Genomic DNA, 21,834 nt, shown 5'->3' with positions numbered 1-21,834 from the left:
GAACCAATACACACACACACACACACACACACACACACACACACACACACACACACACACACACACACACACACACACACACACAAACCCATAGTCTGGGAATGTGGCTTAGTGGTAGAGTGCTTGCATGAAGTTCTGGGTTCAATTCCTCATTGAAGGCCAGAAGTGTTGCTGTGGCTCAAGTGGTAGAGTATTATCCTTGAGTAATAGAAGCTCAGGGACATTGCACAGGACTTGAGTTCAAGAGTTAGGAGTTCCAAAAAACAATCCACAATTAGAAATATTTACAAAATAGATTGTTGAGCAAGAGATATAGAAAAATCTATCCCTTTGTGTGGGTTTGCTCCTGGAGAGGACCTAGCACCACAAAGCTCTTCCATTTTCAAAAAATGCATATCTGGCAAACTAACTACAGTTTAGCAGAATAAGTTCAAAATAATGATTCCATCATAAAATTGATTAACTGGATCAATATAAGGATACAGGCCTGCCTGGTATCATTCCCCATTGCACCTTTCACAGGAAAAAGATGTAGAGGTTTGGTTGTCACTGAGATGCTTGTTAAATTTGCTACAAAGTTAACAAGTACCATGCTCACAGGGAAACACAAAAAACTCCATTATGTAATGACACTATTAAATGGAATTTATATTACAATCCCATGACAGAGCAATGGCTGTGGCATGCTCACAACGTGTGCTTGAATCAGGGTTGATGTGTGTGTGTATTGAAAGGTGTATCATTAGACATGTAGAGAAATCACACCCAAAGGCCTTCTCTGTGGAAGTGCTGTCAATTATCATCCTGATTTTTTTTTATCTTAACTCAGTATTGAAGGAAATGATTGAGATTGAAAAGATGGTTTATATCTTATTATATCTGCCAGGTACTGGATTTAGGGAAGTAGGGATAGGTGACTGATGAAGCAGATAAAATGTCTTGTTTTAATGTTGGACCATGTGGAAGTAAACATAGAAACCAAACAAGAGCTTCTACCCTAAGTGAATCACAATTTCTTATAGTTCAACTTGTTATTTTAGAAGACAGTAAGTAGTGTGGAGAAAATGAAGACAGTGTGAGCAGAGAGACAGAAATTGGGGTTAGAGAAGTGTCTAGGGACAGGGTAGTAGGAGGTAAGGGAAGATTTCTCTGGGACGATTGCTTAGGTGCTGTGGAGGAAAATTGGTATAGAACAGAGTACTGCTACCTGTTCCAAGGGCAGGTGATCACAGAGGTTTTGAAAAGTTAAAAATATTTGTTATAGGAGGGTGCCAGCGGCTCAGGCCTGTATTCTAAGCTGCTCAGGAAGCTGCGATCTGAGGATCACAGTTCAAAGTGAGCCTAGGTAGGCAAATCCAAGAGACTCTTATCTCCAATTAACCCACAAGAAGTCAGAAGTGGAGCTGTGGTTCAAGTGGGAGATCACCAGACTTGAGAGAAGAATCCAAGCAAGAGTGCAAGGCTCTGAGTTCAAGTCTGAAAGCTAGCAAAAAATGTTGTCATAAATTCAAAATGCCAAATAGATGGCTTATGAATATAAGCATCAAAGATACGTCCATTAACTTTGATAGATGAAACCCATTGTTACAGGGTCCAGGAATATACTCCTGGTTCCATAGGTCCAGACTAAGCATATATTTTCTTCTTTTTTATGTTTTTTATTATAAAAATAGAATACAGAGGGACAGTTACATGAGTAAGGTAATGAATACATTTCCTATCGAACATTGTTTCCTCCTCCTTTGTTTTTCCTCTACCATACCTTCCCTCCCCACCTCCCCAGCTACTTCCTTCCCCCTCCCAAGTTGAGTACACATTTTCTTTAGCTTTATATAGGAGGAAAAGGCAGTGGCAGGAGAGAAATGCATATTTTTTTGTTTTTGTAGTTTGGTTTTTTGTTCTACTCTTAGGTCTTGAACTCAGGGCCTGGATGCACTCCTTTAGCTTTTATAGTCAAGCTAGCACTGTACCACTTGTGCCACAGCTCCACTTTGGGCTTTTCAGGGCTACCTATTTGGAGATACATATCACTGACTTTCCTGCCTTGGCTGGCTTTGAATCAGGATCTTCAGATCTCAGCCTGCTGAGTAGCTAGGATTACAGGTGTGAGACACCAGCATCCAATAACAAATGCATAATTTTAAAGTCCCAGTCACACACGTGTTCATGTGGTGAGAGTTGGAAGGCAGTACTCATAGAGAGCCAGGCAGTTCATCATCTCAGGATTTCTCAGCTGGAACCTGGATACAGTAAGTCATTGGTCTGGTAGGTGGATATAAAGTGGAAGCTGAGATGCCAAGCTTTTATACTGCTTTTGGTTAATCTCTGAGCCCAAATGATAGTGCCCCTCAGTCAAAGGGCCTTCGGACCTGTTACAATATTATGCTCAAAATGGCACAAAATATTAAGATTGGGGAACTCCAGGTTTCTTCTTGGTAGACGAAGAAGTGAGACAAGTATTTGACTTGCTAAGGTTTTGGATAATCTACAATGCTTATTAGAGAATCTCAGAAATTGGACTTTATTTTAAGCAAAATGCAAATCCTACAAACAGAATATGGTTTATCCTTTCAAAATTGATTATTACATAAAATAGATTGGAAAGTAATTGGACATATCTCCCAATTGAAGCTTTCAGAGTTTGCAGTGTGTGCTAAATTATCTAGACCAGTGGAAAATTGCTTTATAATGCTGGGTCCATATATAGTCTAAAATCTGAAACAATAGGACAGAGTAAAAAAATAATCACTGCCCTTTCTAAGACCTAAAATTACAACAGAGGAAATAAAAACAAAGCTATGGAACCCATAGCAAATGCTATAGAATTCAAAGTGAAATAGAAATCCAGGTATGGAATTATAAATGCATCCTATCTCACAGAAGTGGCACAGAGAGGAGTACACTGCACTAAGGCACAAACACCAAATTCTGGTTTGAGCCCCCGGTGTGCCATTTAAACCGCCTCATAGAATTGAACAATTTATTTTGCATCAATTTCTTTCTGGAAAATTTGTAGTTACACCAACCTCAAAGCATAATGTAACTATCACACAGGTTAATAATACATGGAAAAAAACCTAGAATAGCACCTAGTATAAAAAGGGATAAATAAGTAATAAGATTTCACAGTCTTTGTGATAACTTGATAGACTTGAAGTCATTAAAAATACATTAAGATGGACAGGTTCTGGTTCTCACACCTGTAATCCTAGCTATTCAATTTTTTTCAATTGATTCAGACTTATCCTGCTTGATTTCTTCTTGTGTAAGTTTTGACAGATATTTTGGAAGAAATTGGTCTATTACATTTAGATTATCAAATTTGTGGCATAGGTTTGTTCACAATATTCCTTTGTTATCTTTATTATACTTTAACATCATTGAAATTATCAGATATCTCTTTTATTTCTCATATTGTTAATTTATCTTATCCTCATCTTAAGTAGTATCTTACTGATTTTCTTGATCTTTTCAAAGAATTACTTTTGAATTTATCATTGCAGGTTTCGATGTATGGATTTTCTACAAGTTTCATTTATTTTTTCTGGGTGGTGGTAGTGGTATTAGAGATTGAACTCAGGAATTTTTCTAGTTAACTAAAATAGAAACTTGGTTTAATAACTTGAGGTCTACCTCCTACTGTATGCATTCAGTGCTAGAAGTTTCTTTCAAAGCACTGCTTCTGATGCATTTCACAGTTTGAGATATATTTGTTCGTTTCTTTGTTTAGGTGACACTGGAGTTTGACTCAGGCCCTCACATTTGCTAGTCAGGTGTCATACTGCTGATCCATATCTCCAGTCTTTTTAGCATTGGTTATATACTTCTGAGATGTGTCTCACCTCCTTCCCATATGGATTTTCATCATTGCTGAGATGACTGGTGTATACCATCTTCATTCCATTAAATGAAGTTTTGAAGACTTTTTTTTTCCACCCTGGCTGGCCTGGAACATCAATCTGCCTAGTCTCAGCCTTTCACATAGCTAAGACAACAGATATGTACCCTGGACACCTAGCAGTGTTTAATCTTTAAGTATCTTTCTATTATTAATTTATATTATGGAATTAAAGTTTAATTCTATTTGGTCCAAGAGCAGGTATTATATTATTTCTATTGTTTTCATTTATCTTCTTACCTGGAATTTTCTCTGTCTCGATGAAAGCTCATGTGTGACCTTTTTTTTTTTTTTCATGTGTGAACTTGAATACAATCCCTTCTAATGTAGATGTCAATTATATTTATCTGACTGATGAAGGATAATTTCATGGGTTCAGAATTCCAGGTTAGTGATTTTTGTTTTTAGTAGAGTTTAAGTATTTCACTTCATATTCTTACTTGTTTGGCTTCTAAAAATGAAATTCTTGTCTTTGTTCGTCCATAGAAAAATATATTATAATCTCTCTGTACAGTATTTTCACAATAAAAAAGTAAAAAAAGGAAAAACATATTATATAATCTATATCATGATTGGACTCTCTTACATGTATAAATTGATTATATATTTTAAATTATAGCTGTACGTATTATATGCGTATATAATATAAAGTTATAAATCTTGAGCCCCTTCTAATACTCAAAAACTTTCCTTTAGCAGTATTCTTTTTTATTTTTTATATTTTTGATGCTCCCCTCCCCCCATAACAGTATTCTTTTAGTTTGTTTTTCTGTGTGCCGGAATTGAGACTTGAACTCAGGGCCTTGGATTCTCTCTCTATTTATTTGAGATTTGAGGCTAGCATGCTACCATTTGAGTCATACCTCTGGCTATTTGCTGGTTAATTGGAGATAAGATTTTCTGGTATTTTTCTGCCCAGTCTGACTTCTTTGACCTGCCATCCTAGGATCTCAGCCTCTTGAGTAGCTATAATTACAGGTATGAACCACTAGCAGTGTTACAATGTAGAAAATAGAAGCAGGTCCAGGGCATGTATATGGTCAGTAGTCAGCTGACTAACTTTGAGAATTCCATTTTCAGAGTTTAGGAATGCTTCCCATTTTCTTATTCTTATATTGAGCTATCAGTTCTTTCTTTCATAAATGCACTTTAAGCAGATTTTGCAGGAGTAAGCTTCATTTTAAGATTCATATAGCTTATAAGTAGTGTAATGACTTTGTCCACAGGGAAAATAAGGTATTTCAGACTCATTGTCATAGGAACCTCGTAATCCTCTAGAAAGTTCTGCTCTCATGGGGTCAAGGAAGGTTTCCCTCTGATTGTCATAGACATCAGGAAAGTGTCCAGGGACTTGTCATCACCTGTACTACAGTTCTGCAAGATGCTTAGACCTTTTGGCTATTTTTAATTTATAACCATGAACTATTACAGCATGCCACATATACCTGTTTGTGTGAGGATTTTTTTCTTCTTTTAGGGGCCTTTATTGTTGTTTGCAGAATTCATTCTGGTAACTTGCTGTTACCAGAGTTTCTCCTGAAAGTGTAGCTCATACCTGACATTAATTTGGGGAAAGTTCTGTCATTATTATTTCAAATACTTTTTCTATTTCTTTTCCTTTACTCCTTATGATATTCCCATCATCCATATGTAACGTCTTTTGCAGTTATCCCATATTCCTTTAGTATCTTTTTTTTCATTCTTTGAAATGAAAAGGTATTTTACTATTTTAGGTTATACTATAAATCTTTTGTAAAATGATAATTGTTTATTAATATATTTTATAAAAAATAATTCATACTTTCATACAATATAATTGACTATATTTTCATTCTTCCATATTTTCAGTTTTGAATTGTCTTGTTTGTGAAATCCTTTCTCTGAAGTTTTTTCTAGGTGAGTTCTATATTCTCAGATCCTTTTATTTTTTTCCTGTCCAGAGACTAACCTTAAATCATTTTCAACTTACTTAGACACTCATTAACCTGTGTGTCTAACAATTATGTTGCTTTCATCAATTTTAAGTGTATATATATCAATCAGCAAGAGAACCAAAATATTCTCTCAATCTATGTGATGAATTCCTCTTCATTAACAAATGATTAAACAATTAAACAGCTTTGCTCAATGTTTCTATTAAAAATGTGCCATAAAAATTATTGCTACAGTACAATCACTATCAGTAAATAAATTATTCAATATGTGATTATCAGAGACTTCTGTAAAATCAAACTAAATGAATTCCAACTCACATTCTCCTTAGTTAATCTCAAAATAATCCTAGCCACTCTAGAAAGTATGACAGACCTGAAGTGGAACAGACTAGAAGGCGAAGAAATGAATACAAGAACCCACAGCTATCTGATAAAATGTATGGTGGAAAAAGACAGCCTCTTCAACAAATGGTGCTGGGAAAACCAAATGTCCATATATATGACCTCTCTCACACCTTAAATTAATATCAATTCAGAGTGGATCAAAAACCTCAATATAAGATTTAAAACTTTACTACAGGAAAGAGTAAACATTAGAATGTATTGACATAGGCAGAAACTCCCTAAATATAACTCCAGGAACTTAGAAAATAGAAAAGAGACTTGGCAAACAGGATTGTATCAAGCTAAAAAGCTTCTGCACAGCAAAGGACATGGTTATTAACCTAAAAATACAACCTGTAGAAGACCTCTAGCCAAAAAAGAAATGCAAATCAAAACAGAATCAAGATTCCATCTCATTCTAGACATAATGGCCATCATCAAGAATACAAACAGCAACAAATGCTGACAAGAATGGAGTAGGAGGGGAGAAGGAACCTTAATTGGTGGAAATATAAATTAGTACAACTTTGAACAACAGTTTAACAAAAAGAATACTAAGGAGCTCAAATATGAGTGAGAGGGATGGGAAATAAGGAGAAGTGAGTAGACAAATAGAGGGATGAATGGTGGGCAAATATAGTAATAATATTCAATTTGCACATGTGGAAATGGAACTCAGACATATTAGAAAATAGGCAAGGAAATGGATATGTGGAGGGGAGAATGATGGAAGCATTAACTGATCAAAATGCACTGTACATGTAAAGGGACACATTTAGTTGAAACTCCTACAACTATCTAAAAATAATTAAAAAGGGAAGAAAGCATGCCAAACGACACAGGAATATTGGGTTAGAAAGATATACTATTTCTATCCATTTGAATTTATATGTCTCAAAATGTATCAAAATTTTTGACTGGGTGACCACAGCTTGTTCCTCTTCCAAGATCTTGAAGGGCTCCCAAGAGGATAAGCTTAAACTTCATTAGCTTCATACAAACCTATCTCTGCAGATTTTTACTTGACCCTCAAAATTATCTCTTAGCTTAGTGTTTTCAGAAGCCTGGGCAGCTCTGGGAAAATGTTTAGTGAATTAATGAAAGTGGTCAAATTTTAATCAACACAATGAGCAGGAAGTCCATCAGAGGTGTGGTAAAAATAATGTACAGAGGGGATTTTTAATACACTAAATCAAGCAGTATTATAGTGTCAATGGTGTGTTAAGTCCTGTGGGTTCTAAAACAGAATTCCTGGCTTCCTCTTCTAAAATATCCTCTGATCTTTCCCATGACTCAGTTTCCTCATCTGGAAAATAAAATAGTATATATAATTCTAGTGACTTTTCGTGTGTTAACTATAGGTATTAGTTAACACAATCATTTTTGTGAGAAGTAAAATTATTAATACCTGTAAAGCTTAAAATTTCATGCCAAGTGTTGTTGTTGTTGTTGTTGTGTGTGTGTGTGTGTGTGTGTGTGTGTGTGTGTGTGTGTGTGTGTGTGTGTGTGTGTGTGTGTGTGCGGTAAAATTGGGCTTGTTCACATGCTTGCTTGGTTTTTACTCAAGAATGGTGCTCTGCCACTTGAGCCATACCTTGCCTTCTAAGAGTTTCAATACAGAGTAAATATTTTAAAGGGTAACTATCTTTATTTTTCAAACAGAACATTCCTTCCTTTGCACAAATATTTTAAGGAAAACAAAAATAAACTATAATTCTTAAAATTAAAATGAAATTGATACTTGGAGTGAATTAAGTGATCCATAAACTAAAGATAAAAAACTTGATAAGAGCTGGTGTATGGACAAAGTGGTAGAATGCCACCCTGAGTTGAAACCTCAGTCAAACAAAAAAATGAGTTAATTTTACATTGAACACGGTGGCATATATATAATCCTAGCTATTCTGGAGGTGGAGATAGGGAAGATTGCATTTTTTAATTGTGAAAGTACCATATAGAGAGGTTACAATTACATGAGCAAGGTAATGTACATTTCTTATCAAGCATTGTTGCCTCCTTCTTTGTTCCCATCCCTTCCCCCATATGCGCCCCCCCACCAAAGTTGTAAAGTTCGTTTTTTGACATAACGTCTTGTACATCTCATTTTTGAAATGGATCCACCTGTATCCTTATTTAAACAATTTGTTTATTCCCTTCCCCTCCACAAATTATACCAACATCAACTACAGTGAAAACAGTGGTTATACTGTGGGGGAGGGACATACAAAGCAAGAAAGAAATCATCTTATAAATATGTTAGAAATAATCACAAGAAAGGGGCAGGGAAAGTGGCTCAGTGGTACATCACTTGCTTGCATGCATGAGGCCCTAGGTTCAATTCCCCAGCACCACATAAACAAAAAGAAAAAAGCCAGAAATGGTGCTGTGGTTCAAGTGATAGAGCGCTAACCTTGAGCTGAAGAGCTGAGGGACAGTACCAAGGCCCAGAGTTCAGGCCCCACAACCGGACCCCCCCCCTCAAAAAAAGAAAAAATCACAAGAAAGAAAAAAAAACATGAGTCCTTATCTTAGGGTTCATTTTGCCTAACATCAACTTATCTGACCGTTTCTGCTTGTCTCAGACATATACTAGTTATTGCAAATAAGGGAAACCATGGGACCTATGTTTCTTTGGGCCTGACTTACTTCACTTAATATAATTTGTACCAATCTTTCCATTTCCTAACAAATGGTGCAATGCCATTCTTTCTGATGGAAGCAGAGAATTTCATTGTGTATATATACCACATTTTCTTGATCCATTCATCTATGAAGGGGCATTTGGGTTGGTTCCATATCTTATCTATGGTAAATAATGCTGCAATAAACGTAGTCGTGCTGGTAGCTTTAGTGTGGCCTTGTTTGTGATCATTTGGGTAAACGCCCAAAAGTGGTATTGCTGGGTCATAGGGGAGCTCTATATGGAGTCTTCTGAGGAACCTCCATACTATTTTTCAAAGTAGCTGATATGGAATAATAAAATACCCCGAATAGCAAACACGATCCTTAACAGAAAAAATAGTGCTGGAGGAATATCAATACCAAATTTCAAACTTTACTACAAAGCCATAGTAATGATACCAGCTTGGTACTGGCACAAGAACAGACTTCAGGACTAATGGGATAGAATTGAGAACCCAGAAATGAACCCACAGACCTATAGCCATCTAATCTTCGATAAGGGAGCTAAAAAAAATAGAATGGAAGAAAGACAGCCTCTTCAGTAAATGGTGCTGGCAAAATTCGTTAATCACTTGTAGAAAACTAAAGCTAGATCCTTATATATCACCCTGTACTAGAATCAACTCCAAATGGATCAAAGACCTGGGTGTCAAAGCAGACACCCTGAAAAAATTACAAGATAAAATAGGAGAAACCCTAGGTCTCCTTGGCACAGGCAGAAATTTTTGTAAAAGAGATCCAGAAACACAGCAAATCAAGGAAAGGTTGGACAATTGGGAGTGCATGAAATTGCAGAATTTCTGCAAGACAAAGGTCATAGCTGGCAAGATCAATAGGAAGTCCACTGATTGGGAGAAGATCTTCAATAGCCATACAATGGACAAGTGTCTCATATCTACAATATACCTGGAACTCAATTAAATCCCCCAACAACAAATCCTCAAAGAAACAACTGCCCAATAAATAAGTGGGCTAAAGAATGAAAGAGAAATTTCTCTGAAGAGGAAAGAAGGATGGCCAATGAAGAAATAAATGCTCAACCTCCCTAGCCATAAAAGAAATACAAATCAAAACAACATTGAGATTCCACCTCACCCCAGTAGATTGGCTATAATTAAGAACTCTATTAACAACAGATGCTGAATGGGATGTGGACAGAAGGGAACCTTACTGCATTGTTGGTCGGAGTATAAACTTGCTCAACCACCTTGGAAAGTAGTATTGAAGATTGCATTTTGAAGCCAGCTTGGGTAAAATGTGAGTTTCAAGATCAACCAACAAGCAGGGATAATGGTACACATTATAATTTGAGCTATGAAGGATGAGTATGTAGAGGATTGTGATCCGAGGCTGGCCCCTGGCAACAACAGAAATGGATACCTAAACCTACATGCTCAACGTTATCTTTTGCAAAATGTGGAAGAGAAGCCCTTGAAGGCATATGTGTGTGTGTGTTCTATCTGAATGTCAAGGGTTGAAGTGTTGAAGTAGCATGGAAAATAAAAACATGGACCTCTTCTTGTTGAACTGAGGAGCATAACGTAAATTCTTTTTTTTTTTTTTTTTTTTTTTTTTTTTGTCGGTCGTGGGGCTTGAACTCTGGGCCTGGGCGTTGTCCCTTAGCTCTTCAGCTCAAGGCGAGCGCTCTACCACTTGAGCTACAGCGCCACTTCCTAACGTAAATTCTTCTATGAACTCAGGAATGCAGCTCGGCTGAATCCCAGCTTTGAGATATTGCAATAACAGACTTTCATCAATTTTTCCTGCTACTGGAAAAAAGATACTAAACGAAATATTAGTGCTTAAGTCTCAAACACTTCCCTTTCTCATCCACTTCAGAGTTTACATGATGGAGAATGATCAAGTTTTCCTGGGGGGACAATGCTCACCAATATGGGGCAGGATTTATCAGGCATGTGCTCACTAATATCTGAGAAAGCAAGATTGGAATAAAGGGGATATTTGGGGGTTTTCTCTTGGGTGGTATTTTTTGTTTGGTTTCGTTTGGTTTTTGCTAATCCTGGGGCATGAACTCAGGACTAGGGTCCTGTACTTGAACATTTCTGCTCAAGGCTAGTACATTACCACTTAAGCCACAGCCCTATTTCTGGCTTTCTTTGGTGGTTAATTGGAAATAAATTTCTCAGGAAGTTTTCTTCCTGGCCTTTCAACTGCAATCCTCAGATCTCATCCTCAGCTAAGATAACATGTATGAGCCACCAGCAACCAACTGGAATACTTGGATTTTCTTGCTTTTTTTTGATCCTCTGGGGCAAGCCAGACAAAATGTAACATTTTCTTTTACCAAATAAGAAAGAGAAACTTTTAAATCCAACTGTATGTGATCTGTTAGAATGAAGTTTTAAATTTTATAAAAACTTCATATTTTCATTGTGCTAATACGCAGAATCTTCAAAATCCAGAAAATATTCATTCTGATTATTATTATTATTTTGTTGTCTCAAAAAGAAATTGAGGCATTCCTAAATGGTCGTGTTATTCTTTCCCATATTTTCTTTTAAAAGGTCTTTGATGTGCCTCTAAATGTTACTGGTTTCTGCAAGATAAAAGAAATTCCCTAGTACCACTTGAAATATAATGCTCTCCGTTAGAGTTTATGAGAAATTTCTACCTTCCACATAAATTATCACTTCAGTTAACTCTGTTAGTGTAAATTGTGTCTCTCTTAGGAGCCACAGATTTGCTAAACATTAGTCAAAGAAATAATAGAAGCCATTCTTATAGGAAATGATCAGTTAAAACAATACTTTTGTTTATGAGTATGTGTGTTGTGATTTGGAGTTTTTTCATAGAAGTCGTGGGGATGGAGCACAGGGTCTTGTGCACACTTCGCAAGAACACTACCACTGAGCTGCATCCCTAGCCCCTTGTGTGTGGTTTTGAAATCATGATGTCACAAGCCTGTAATAGAAATCAGTATAGCAATTCTGGGATTTGCCATGCATTTATGGAAACGCTGAGGAAAGATGAATTTTTAAAAGTTCCTGGATGTGGTTTTCATATCCTAACATTAGGGAAACATTGAGAAAGAACAAAAATTAGTAGGTTTCTTGAGTGCTGAGAACAACCATTATCATTTGGGTTTTTTTTTTTTGTTCTTTTGTGCTAGTACTGGGGCTTGAGCTCAAGTCCCTTAGCCCTTTTCACACAAGGCTGGCTCTCTACCATGTGAGTCACAGCCACAATTCTAGTTTATTTTGTATATAATTGGAGATAAAAGTCCTGACTGGATTAGCTGCAAACTGTAATCCTCAGGTCACAGCCTCCTGAGTAGCTAGGATTACAAGCATGAGCCACTCATGTTGAGCTGTCATTTTGGTTTTTATCAGCCCATGAAACACATCTTTAATACTAATTTTCATGTTTTGACATTTTAAACTGTGGTGAATTATAAATAACCAAATTTCCAATATATAAGTGTTTAAGTTACATTGCTCATATTCATAGTGTTGTGCAACCATCACCAGTATTTAAATTTTTCATTGCTTCAAACAGAAACTGTAGAGCACATGGGCAGCAAAGATGGCGCTGGGAGGGAGTAGAGTGGGCAGAGCCCAATTTACCTTCTGATCAGTTCCTAACCAGTCCGTGAAGGCTTAGGTGCATGATAGGGTATGACCTTGACAGTGATTGGTTCCTCTTCCTCCTTTGCCTTTTTGTCTTTAAAAAGGGCTGCTCTCTGTTAATAAATGAGTTTTCTACCTGCTGGATTTGGCTCCCTCCTGGGTCTGATTGTCTCCCGGGCTGAGGGAGGCTGGGGAACGGGCGAGCGCCGTACTTACCTTTCCTCAGACCCCGTCCATCTTTCGTGGGACGGACAAAGACCCGACAGAAACTGTATCATCATTAATCAATAAATTGTCACTCATCTCTTCCTCCCTCTAACTGTGGACAATCTCTAATCTGCTATCAGTTTCTGTTGTCTATTCTAGATATTTCTTATAAGTACAATCATACATGAGCTATGCTTTTGTGTCTGGTTTGAAATACTTAGTTTTATAATGTTTTTCAAGGTTGGTGCAATCCATGTTACAGCATGGACAGAGTGTAATTTATTTCTTGTGGCACATTAATTTCCACACTATGAGATGCCATATTTTGTTTATTCATTCATCTATAAATGAACATTCGGAAGGTTTCTCTCCAGTATTTATAAATAAGGCTACAATGAACACTGGCATCCATGTAAGTTCTATTGTCCATTGTTTGTTTGTATCTTTACAAATAGAATTGTTGAGTCATATTGTAATTCTATGTTAGACTCTTTGAAGATTCACCAACTTGTTTTCTATGTGGTTGTAACATTCTACATTCTCATTACCTTAGCTGTGCCAAGTCTTTTTTTCCTAGTCCTGGGGCTTGAACTCAGGGTCTGGGCACTCTTCCTGAGCTTCTTTTTCTCTACCACTTGAGCAACACCATCAGTTCCAGCTCTCTCAATTTATGTGGTACTGAGGAATTGAACCCAGGGCTTCATGCATGCTAGGCAAGCACTCTACAACTAAGCCACATTCCCAGACCATTTTCTGTATTTTTTTTAAGTCACAGTCATTGTAGAAGGCATGAAGCAGTATCTTCCTGTGATTTTGATGGCATTTTCCTAGCAACTTTGGGGTTGCTTAGTGGTGCTTTATCTCTCTGCTTTGAAGAAATGTTTGTTGAAGTTCCACAACTATTTTAAAGTGAATTTCCTTTTGTGTTACTTGATTGAGGAGTTCTTCATATATTCTCTGAGGTTAAAATCTATAATATATAGTTATTTTCTCACATTATTTAGGTTTTCTTTTACCTTTCTTGGTAATGAAACTTGGTCTGTTTAAGAATAGTATCTAATTTTTTTCTTTGGATAAAAAGGGATACAAAAGTTCTTAAAATAATAATAACAGCCATAATTAAAAATGCCATGGGTTTTTCTGTCAGAGGTTCATTGTTCTTAGTGTATAATAGATTAATTAACCTCTTTTCTTGTGTGTGTAAATGAAAGCTGCTTTTAGTTAGGACCTCTAGAGTTTTTCAGAGGTTAAAAATGATAAAATTTGATAAAACTAAGTATTTATTTCACTTATAGAACAACTTTCTCTCCTCAACCTGAGTAATTATTTATACTATACTATTGGAGTTAGCTAATATTAATTAGAGGAAGGACTTTTTATCAAAGGAAGGGATTGCATAAGTTGTGGGAATACATGATGTATTGAGGAATACTTACAGGTTTCTGATATATTTTAGAAAAAAATTAAATTTAAGAGAATCTTCATCAGGCTGGGAAGTTGGCTCAGGGGTAGAGTGCTTGCCTGGCATGCCTGAGGCCCTAGGTTCAATTCCTCAGCATCACATAAGCAAAAAGAAAAAAGCCAGAAGTGGCATTGTGGCTCAAGTAGTAGAACGCTAGCCTTGAGCTGAAGAGCTGAGGGACAGTGCCCAGGCCGAGTTCAGGCCCCACAACCAGACCCCGCCCCACAAAAAAAGAGTATCTTCATCATAGAATCTACAGAAGTTAAATGAGTCGTGAACAAAGTTGAAGTTTGCCCAAACGCACAGAGTACAGAGATGAGACCAAAGTGGGTAAGTACTACCTGGATCTCCTTACTGTGAAATATCCTCCACATATTAATGGGATAAATGGAACTTTTCCCAAGCACACACAATTCATACCCTCAAGATAGAAGCGATTCCATTCAAGTATAGGCTTTGGAGGAATTTAACATTCAACAATAATTTTAAGAGATTCTTGATTATAGTAGACAAAAAGGATTATATTGACCTTTCAGTCTCAAAGCTTTATCCCTATTAGAAAATCTTCAAAAAATGATTTTGTGACTTTGGAGAAAATAATTAACTATAAAGCTTCATAAATTATATTAGGAAAATAAGTTCATAAAATGAAGAGTTGATGCGGAGTTATGAAAGACTTCATACTATTTTTCAAAGTCTCTTGGAATCAAAATCTCTTCTCAGTGTTTTGAGAAAGTAGAAATGTATCTAGTGTTAGAATCATGGATACCTAAAACATTGAGTCATCCCAAAATTCATTGTATCCCTGAAAAGTACGTAGAGTTCTAGTATCTTAATGGCACTCTCATGTGGAACCCAACTATTTGTCTTGGCATTTAAAACTGGGGAAGTGTTTTCCAGGGAATGAACCTTTAAAATATTCTTTTCTAAATAAAACAAAGGAAAAATCTTTCTTAAATAATTCTTTAAAAGGATTCATCAGCTGCAGAAATCTGACCTTATGGGTATCCGGGATGTGCAGGTACAGCAATGCCCTTGTGGAAGGGCTCTGGGAATATGGAACTACACTGAGCTCCTGGCTAGAATATGCTGCCAACTACAGGCAGAGCCCTGTGCAGTTAGGTGACCTATTGAAGTCCTCATTTATTTCTTTGTCATTGAAGGCAACTTTTTTTGGGGGGGAGGTCCGGTCGTGGGGCCCTTCTGGGCCTGGGCACTGTCCCTCAGCTCTTCAGCTCAAGGTTAGCGCTCTACCACTTGAGCCACAGCGCCACTTTCGGCTTTTTTCCTTTTGCTTATGTGGTGCTGAGGAATCGAACTCAGGGCCTCAGGCATGCAAGGCAAGTGCTCTACCACCGAGCCACCTTCCCAGCCCATTGAAGGCAACTTTGAGATAGTGGTGCAGGCCCTGGAATCAGCAGGTATGGCTGCTCTGCAAATGCACTGCCCCTCATTCAGGGAAGACAGCTTGAGCCCTGGGTAGCTTCTGCAGGTGTTAGGCCTAGCCAGGACAGGTTAGCTGTGCAAGCTGGAAGTGGCCCACAATGTGCGGCTACATGCTGGCATGTGCAGCAGTTGTTAGCCCAGGTGGGATTCCCTCGTCTGACTTCACTCATCCTCCACATTAAGGCCTTTGACACACCCTTCACTTCTGTCCCAACTTCTAAGCATGAAGACTGCCTCCTTGGCTCCATCTCCTGAGAGCTCAGTCACATGACTTACCTGATAGAGCTGAGTGTGGCCCTCTCCATGCTGACAGGGAAGATCCAGATTCTCCTAGGGTGAATCTCAGAGACTGAAAGGAGGAGGGATGGGTCAAGCACTCTGGTCATTGGCTTCACAGGCTGTAGGGGCACTGAGTGATAGGTAGAAGAACAGCTTATTCACAAAGCCCCAAGCTCAATGCTCTCTGGAGCTGCACATAAGAGAGCACAAAAGAGAAATAAAGAAGTTGGAGGACCAGGAGTGATCCAGAATAGTGAGGGACCTCAGGGGACTGCTTCTAGTTAGAAAGAGACAATGTGTAAGGTAGGCATCAAAACCAGGCTTGCAATCCCAACACTCAGAAGCCTGATGATATCAAGAGGGGCATGCACAGACAGTGAGGGACTCAGTCAGAGACAGGGCCCAGCTGCCCCTTTGCTGATGCTTGCTGCCAACACTATCTAAATCAGAATTAATGGATTGTGGATATGGTGCCTCAGTTGGGGATGTCTGGCTTTCCCTTCCTGGCTCTACAGTAATGGATTCTTCTATTGTTAGAGTAATGGCTCTTTTTTCTTACTAATGCCTCATTTCCTCTGTAGCAAGCTCTCAGAGTGGATGTTCTCTCCAGGATCATGTACATAACTCCTTTCATATGAAAATGGTTGTTGATAAAATCTGCCATTTAGGTGAGATGAAGACAAAGGTTTCATTGGTTCAGGTTAATTCTGAACCACACAGCAAGCCCAGCAGCTGTAGACTGTCTGAAAGCAAGGGAGCCAGCCTGCATCCCAGTGAACCATATTTATGGACACAGTCATTTGCATTTCATGTAGCATCATGTGTCACAAACTATTTTCATAGACTGCATGCAGTCAGGTAAGAACAAGACTTGCCCTGCAAGGTGTAGTCTTTGTTCTCTGTGGCAGACAAGCAGATGGATTGCTCACATCCATTGTTGCTCACATGGAACTCCTCTGATTAGTGCTGATTATTCCATGTTCTACAGCCCGTTCAGGACATGATTGAGAATGCTGGACCTGGCCAATTGTGCTCTGAACCATGTGGACATGAACTTCTTGGCAGACTGTATCCATGCTGCCCAGCTGGATGTGTTGCACCTCAGTAGACACAATCTGCTTCATTTATATCCCTCTACTTTCCTCAAGCTCCGGCAACAGGTTGCCCAGATAGTGCGGGTGTGGACCCCAGTGGAGTGTGCTATTACCCATAGCTATGTGGTCATGATGATCCTGGGCCTGTGTTCCTGCCTCTATCTCTAGGAGCTCAAGTTCCTTGCTAACCTGCTGTCAGCCTGCACCCTCAAGCGCCTCTTCTCTGCACTGTGTAAACTCCCTGAACTTCATTACATGGAGTTCCTGGTGCCTAAGAAATACTACCTGGAGAGTACCAGGATGAGCTGGCCATGTCCACATATGATCAGTAGAAATATGCTTGATTGCAGAAGAGCTGCATGCCGTGCTACTATGGGCCAAGCAGGAAGACATCCCCACCTCCCACCACTTTTCTGGAGTTTTCACCCAATAGTTAATGAGACCAGCCATGAGCTTGGTGCTTTCTTGCTTCAAACTTTCAAAACTGCTTTAGAAAACTTTCCCAGGGGCTGGGAAGGTGGCTCAGTGGTAGAGTGCTTGCCTTGCATGCTCGAGGGCCTGGGTTTGATTCTTCAGCACCACATAAGCAAAAAGAAAACCCCGGAAGGGGCGCTGTGGCTTAAGTGGTAGAGTGCTAGCCTTGAGCTGAAGAGCTGAGGGACAGTGCCCAGGCCCAGAGTTCAGGCCCCACGACTGGACCCCCCCCCCCAAAAAAAGAAAACTTTCCCAGAACATTAAAACAAGTAGAGTAGGCCCTTGAATTGTGCTAAGGAAATGTCTTGCATTTCAACCAGCCCTGTTTCCCAGAGATCAATCCCTATATCAGATCCTAAGGCTAAGATGTAAGCAACTGTAGTTTCAATGAAAAACCTTTGTTAGAGAAAGCTGTAGATACACATGACAGGCAATGTAGGAAGAAAACATGCCTTCTAAATGTGACATCGGAAGCCCTGGGGTTCAATTCTTTTTCCTTTTTTGTGCCAGTCCTGGGGCTTGAACTCAGGGCCTTTGCACTGCCCCTGAACTTCTTTTACTCAAGGCTAGCACTGTACCACTTGAGCCACAGCACCACTTCTGGTGTTTTCTGCTTATGTGTTGCTGAGGAATCGAACCCATGAATTCATGCATGCTAGGGAAGCATTCTATCACTGAGCCATATTCCCAGCCTCCTGGGATTCAATTATAGGACTAGGTGAAGCTGTTACAGCAGAGGTCCAGGCATTGTGGTAGAGTTTTCAATTGGATCTAGGGCAGCATGTGCTGGAAGCAGTAACAGGGAAAAATCAGATCACTTGTCACAGAATACAAATAAAAGGTAATGGGTACATTTCTTATCAAGCATTGTTGCCTCCCACTTTGTTTCCTCTTACCCTCCCTAATAAGAAATGTACTCATTACCTTGCTCATGTACTCATGTAATTGTAACTTCTCTGTAAGGTATTTTCACAAATGTGTGTGTGTGTGTGTGTGTGTGTGTGTGTGTGTGTGTGTGTATAAATACAAATAAAAGAAGATCTCATAGAAAAACAAACAAGAGAAAAAGACTGAAAATGAAAAGTAAAATGGAAAGGGAACCCGACTTTTGGGCCTAGCAGAAACTCAGCAGATCTGGTAGGAATTGTTCTGCATGGTGTGCAATATTTCCTGGAGAATGTTTGCAGGGAATAGAAGCAGGGCTGGTTTTTGGTTGTTACCAGTGGCTTTGTGCTTGTTTTGCTCTGCATCCAGCTCAGTGAAAGCCTGATTTGAGGGTATCTCATGACTAAGAGATGCTCCAGTATTTCTTAGTAAAATTCATATTCCATTTTCTGCTGAGCAGCTAGATTCATTTGACCACCAGCCTCTACCACTCCCAAGCCTCGTCCTTTGGTTCTACTAATCAGAGCCAGCCCTAGCTCTGGGAACAGGCATTAGAACTCTATTCTGTTACAGTAACATTCTTACCTGCCAGTGGCAGTCAACAGAGAGACCCAGTTCTCCTTTAGAGATGCCAGAGACCTTCTGCAGCTAGCTGAATCACAACTAGCTACCAACACTTTTCTGTTCAAGAGTTCCTATGACTCTAACAGAAGTCACATACTGGGGACTCTTTTCATTGCTCTCACTAAAACGCCACAGCACTGTATAACCTGATGTCCCCACATTCTGCTGCAGGAAAGGTAACAGGCTGGAATCTGTGCAATTTGGCTTGAAAAATTTGTTACAGTGAGTGAAAGATTGATTCCTGCCTAATTCCTCCAGCTCAAGCAAGACACCAGGTACAAGAAAACAAGCGTGGCCACATGCCTGTCAGCAGGCAGGTTCCAATCGGTGCCTGGCCAAGGATATAACACTTGGTCCCCAGGGGACAATAGCCCTTCATCCAGTGTAGAACATTCAACTTGTGGGCCTGGTCAAGGAAGTCTCCTTGTGGCCTAAGAGAGCATAAGCCACTTTTTATTTTCTGCTTCTTTGTGAAAACAAGCCCTATATAAGTCCATCCAAAATATAGTCCCTCAAACAACCTCCAAACCTGAAAGGTCTATGCACATTGCTGGCAATAAACAGTCCCCACCTGTTGATCATTGGGTCTGGCCTATTCCTTTTCTGTTTTCCTCCATTTTCTTAACAGTGAGAATGCTGAAACAGGTATGTGGGTTCAGGAGACAATCATTCCCAGGTTGCCAATGGATGTTCATGGCTACTTCTAGATTTTAGGTCTGATCCTACTCTATTCTTACTTTGAGGTTACCTGAGATATCCTTAAAACAAATTCCCCTCATTAGTGTCTAAGACAACTTAATCACTGTTATTTCAATTCTTACAGGGTCTGAGAATGAGTCCATCAAAGTGGGCTTAGAGATTAAAGAAGTTTGTTAGGTGTTACAGAAGTTGTCCTGCCAGGGACACAGTGTAGACTTGGGAGCAAACACTATGACCCTAAACATGAACACAGCCTAGGCTATTGAAGGCAAAAAACACAAGCAGGTACAAGCTGCAAAGTTGTATTAATATGATAACATCAACTTTTTTTTTTCAAACAAGGGACTTTTACAATGGCAATTTCCTGTTATTTCATTCCTCAGTTTCAAGCAAGAGATTATTGCATTCCTCAGTTCCCCATAAGAGGTTAATATTCTGACTCAGTGTCCTTGCTTGGTCTTGGGGTCTTTTATCCTAAGAGATCCTTACATTCCCCTTTCTTTTTGTAACTGAGTCAAATTCTTGACTCTTTTTCCTGACTCAGGAGGCTGTACTGGGCCTGAAGGGCCATCAGCTTGACAGTCCCAATTATTTTTTCTATAAGTGATATCAAAGACTTAACCACACAGGAACCAGTAATAACAAGTAGAAGAAATAGTATAATTGCTGGTGGCTAGAGATACTAGCCACCAGGCCAAAAGGCTTTGAACCCATACTAGATCTAGTTTAGCAGATGGTTGCTGGTGGAGTCCTTCACACAGTTTACCTAGAACCTTTATGTTTTCTTCTCCAGCCGTGATTCATTTACACAGTATCAGCACTCTTCCCTTAGAAAAACATAGGTTCCCTCTTTGGAAGCTGTGAGAAGGTCTAGTGCCCTATGATTCTGCAAGGCCACCCCCGCTAGAGAGTTCAGTTGTCTTTGTATGCATGCCAGAGACACTGAAGAGGCATGAGTATCCTCATCTACCCTCTCCTCAAATTCTTGAGCAAGTTTTAAACTATGTCTTACAGCACCTCCAGCAAAAGCTGCTCCTCCAACAGAGGTAACCAGACTCACCCCTAACATTATAGGAATAAAATCTGTCCTCTTGGTTAAGAGGTGGGATAACAATCTCTGAAAATTTTCACTTTTGGTATAAAGATTTAATTGGGGAACTGCTAATATCAAAATCCAAGAGGCCAAGGTTGGATTAATGTATGACCATAGGCTTCCATTGCACCAGAACATAGTAGGAGAAGGGGTGTGACATCAAGATACCTGAAGCAGTTTGTCATATTCCACAAGTTGAGTTGGTTGGTAAAATTAAATTGCTACAATCAGGGACATTACAATAGCAGAAGTAAGAAAACTGTCCCCTTGTCTCTTTGATTTTAAACTGCCAGTGGTAGTTAACATCATTTAGAGCACAGAAGCATAAATGAAAAATTATGATGAGAAAAGTCTTAGCTTGAGAGGCTTTTCAGGGTCCTTATACACCATCCATTTGTCTCTTCTGGTAGCAGGGCCACCTTAAGTGGTGAAGTGTGCATCCAGGACCAGATCCCATTCACCTTGACAGTGGTTGGAGCTGTTAGGATAGCAGTATAAGGTCCTTTCCACTGAGGATAGTTAGTTTTTTTTAATGTCATATGACCCACACAGTGTCTCATGATCAGTAATTAGGGCCAACTACAGGGGCTGCCTGCAGGAGTGCCTGAAATTGGGAATGGAGTTCCTGTTGAACAGTCTGCAGTGCCTGTAAAGACTGGAGCAGTCATCTATGTCAACATTGCAGTTTTTAAGCGAGGACACAAGAAGGATGGTCTGCCAAACATCATTTCACAGGGCATAAACCCTTTGGAATAGACAATGCAATGGGAGCGCAAAAGGGCAAAGGGAAGGAGTCATTCAGTCATGGTAAATTTAAGAGAATCCCCTCTCACAACGAGTCTACCTGGCTGCTCTAATTAGCTAAACCAGCATCTAGATTGAAGTGGGCATATCCTTCCTCCCTACCATACAGATAAACATAAAGAATAGTTCCACATCAATTCACCCATCCTGACTCTATGTATATGAAAGCTAGTTTAATTTCATACCAACTTACTCATAAGCTTCATTTTTAAGACATACTCCTACCATTTGTTACATACTTAAACTTTCTGGGGTTTGTCTTCTTCCCCTTTTCACTGTGAC

At 39.1% G+C, this 21,834-nt stretch overlaps 1 pseudogene; it reads left to right on the top strand.

Moving 5' to 3' along the window:
* Positions 1-14,469: 14,469 nt before the first annotated feature.
* Positions 14,470-21,504, top strand: LOC138811320 (leucine-rich repeat-containing protein 14B-like; annotated as a pseudogene).
* Positions 21,505-21,834: the final 330 nt, after the last annotated feature.

This window comes from Dipodomys merriami, unplaced genomic scaffold, assembly GCF_024711535.1.
Source record: "Dipodomys merriami isolate MVZ:Mamm:240054 unplaced genomic scaffold, mDipMer1.0.p SCAF_1058, whole genome shotgun sequence".
NCBI classification, from domain to species: domain Eukaryota; kingdom Metazoa; phylum Chordata; class Mammalia; order Rodentia; family Heteromyidae; genus Dipodomys; species Dipodomys merriami.
The sequence above is the reverse complement of the archived record's forward strand: the minus strand, read 5'-3'. Positions and strand labels throughout refer to the sequence as shown.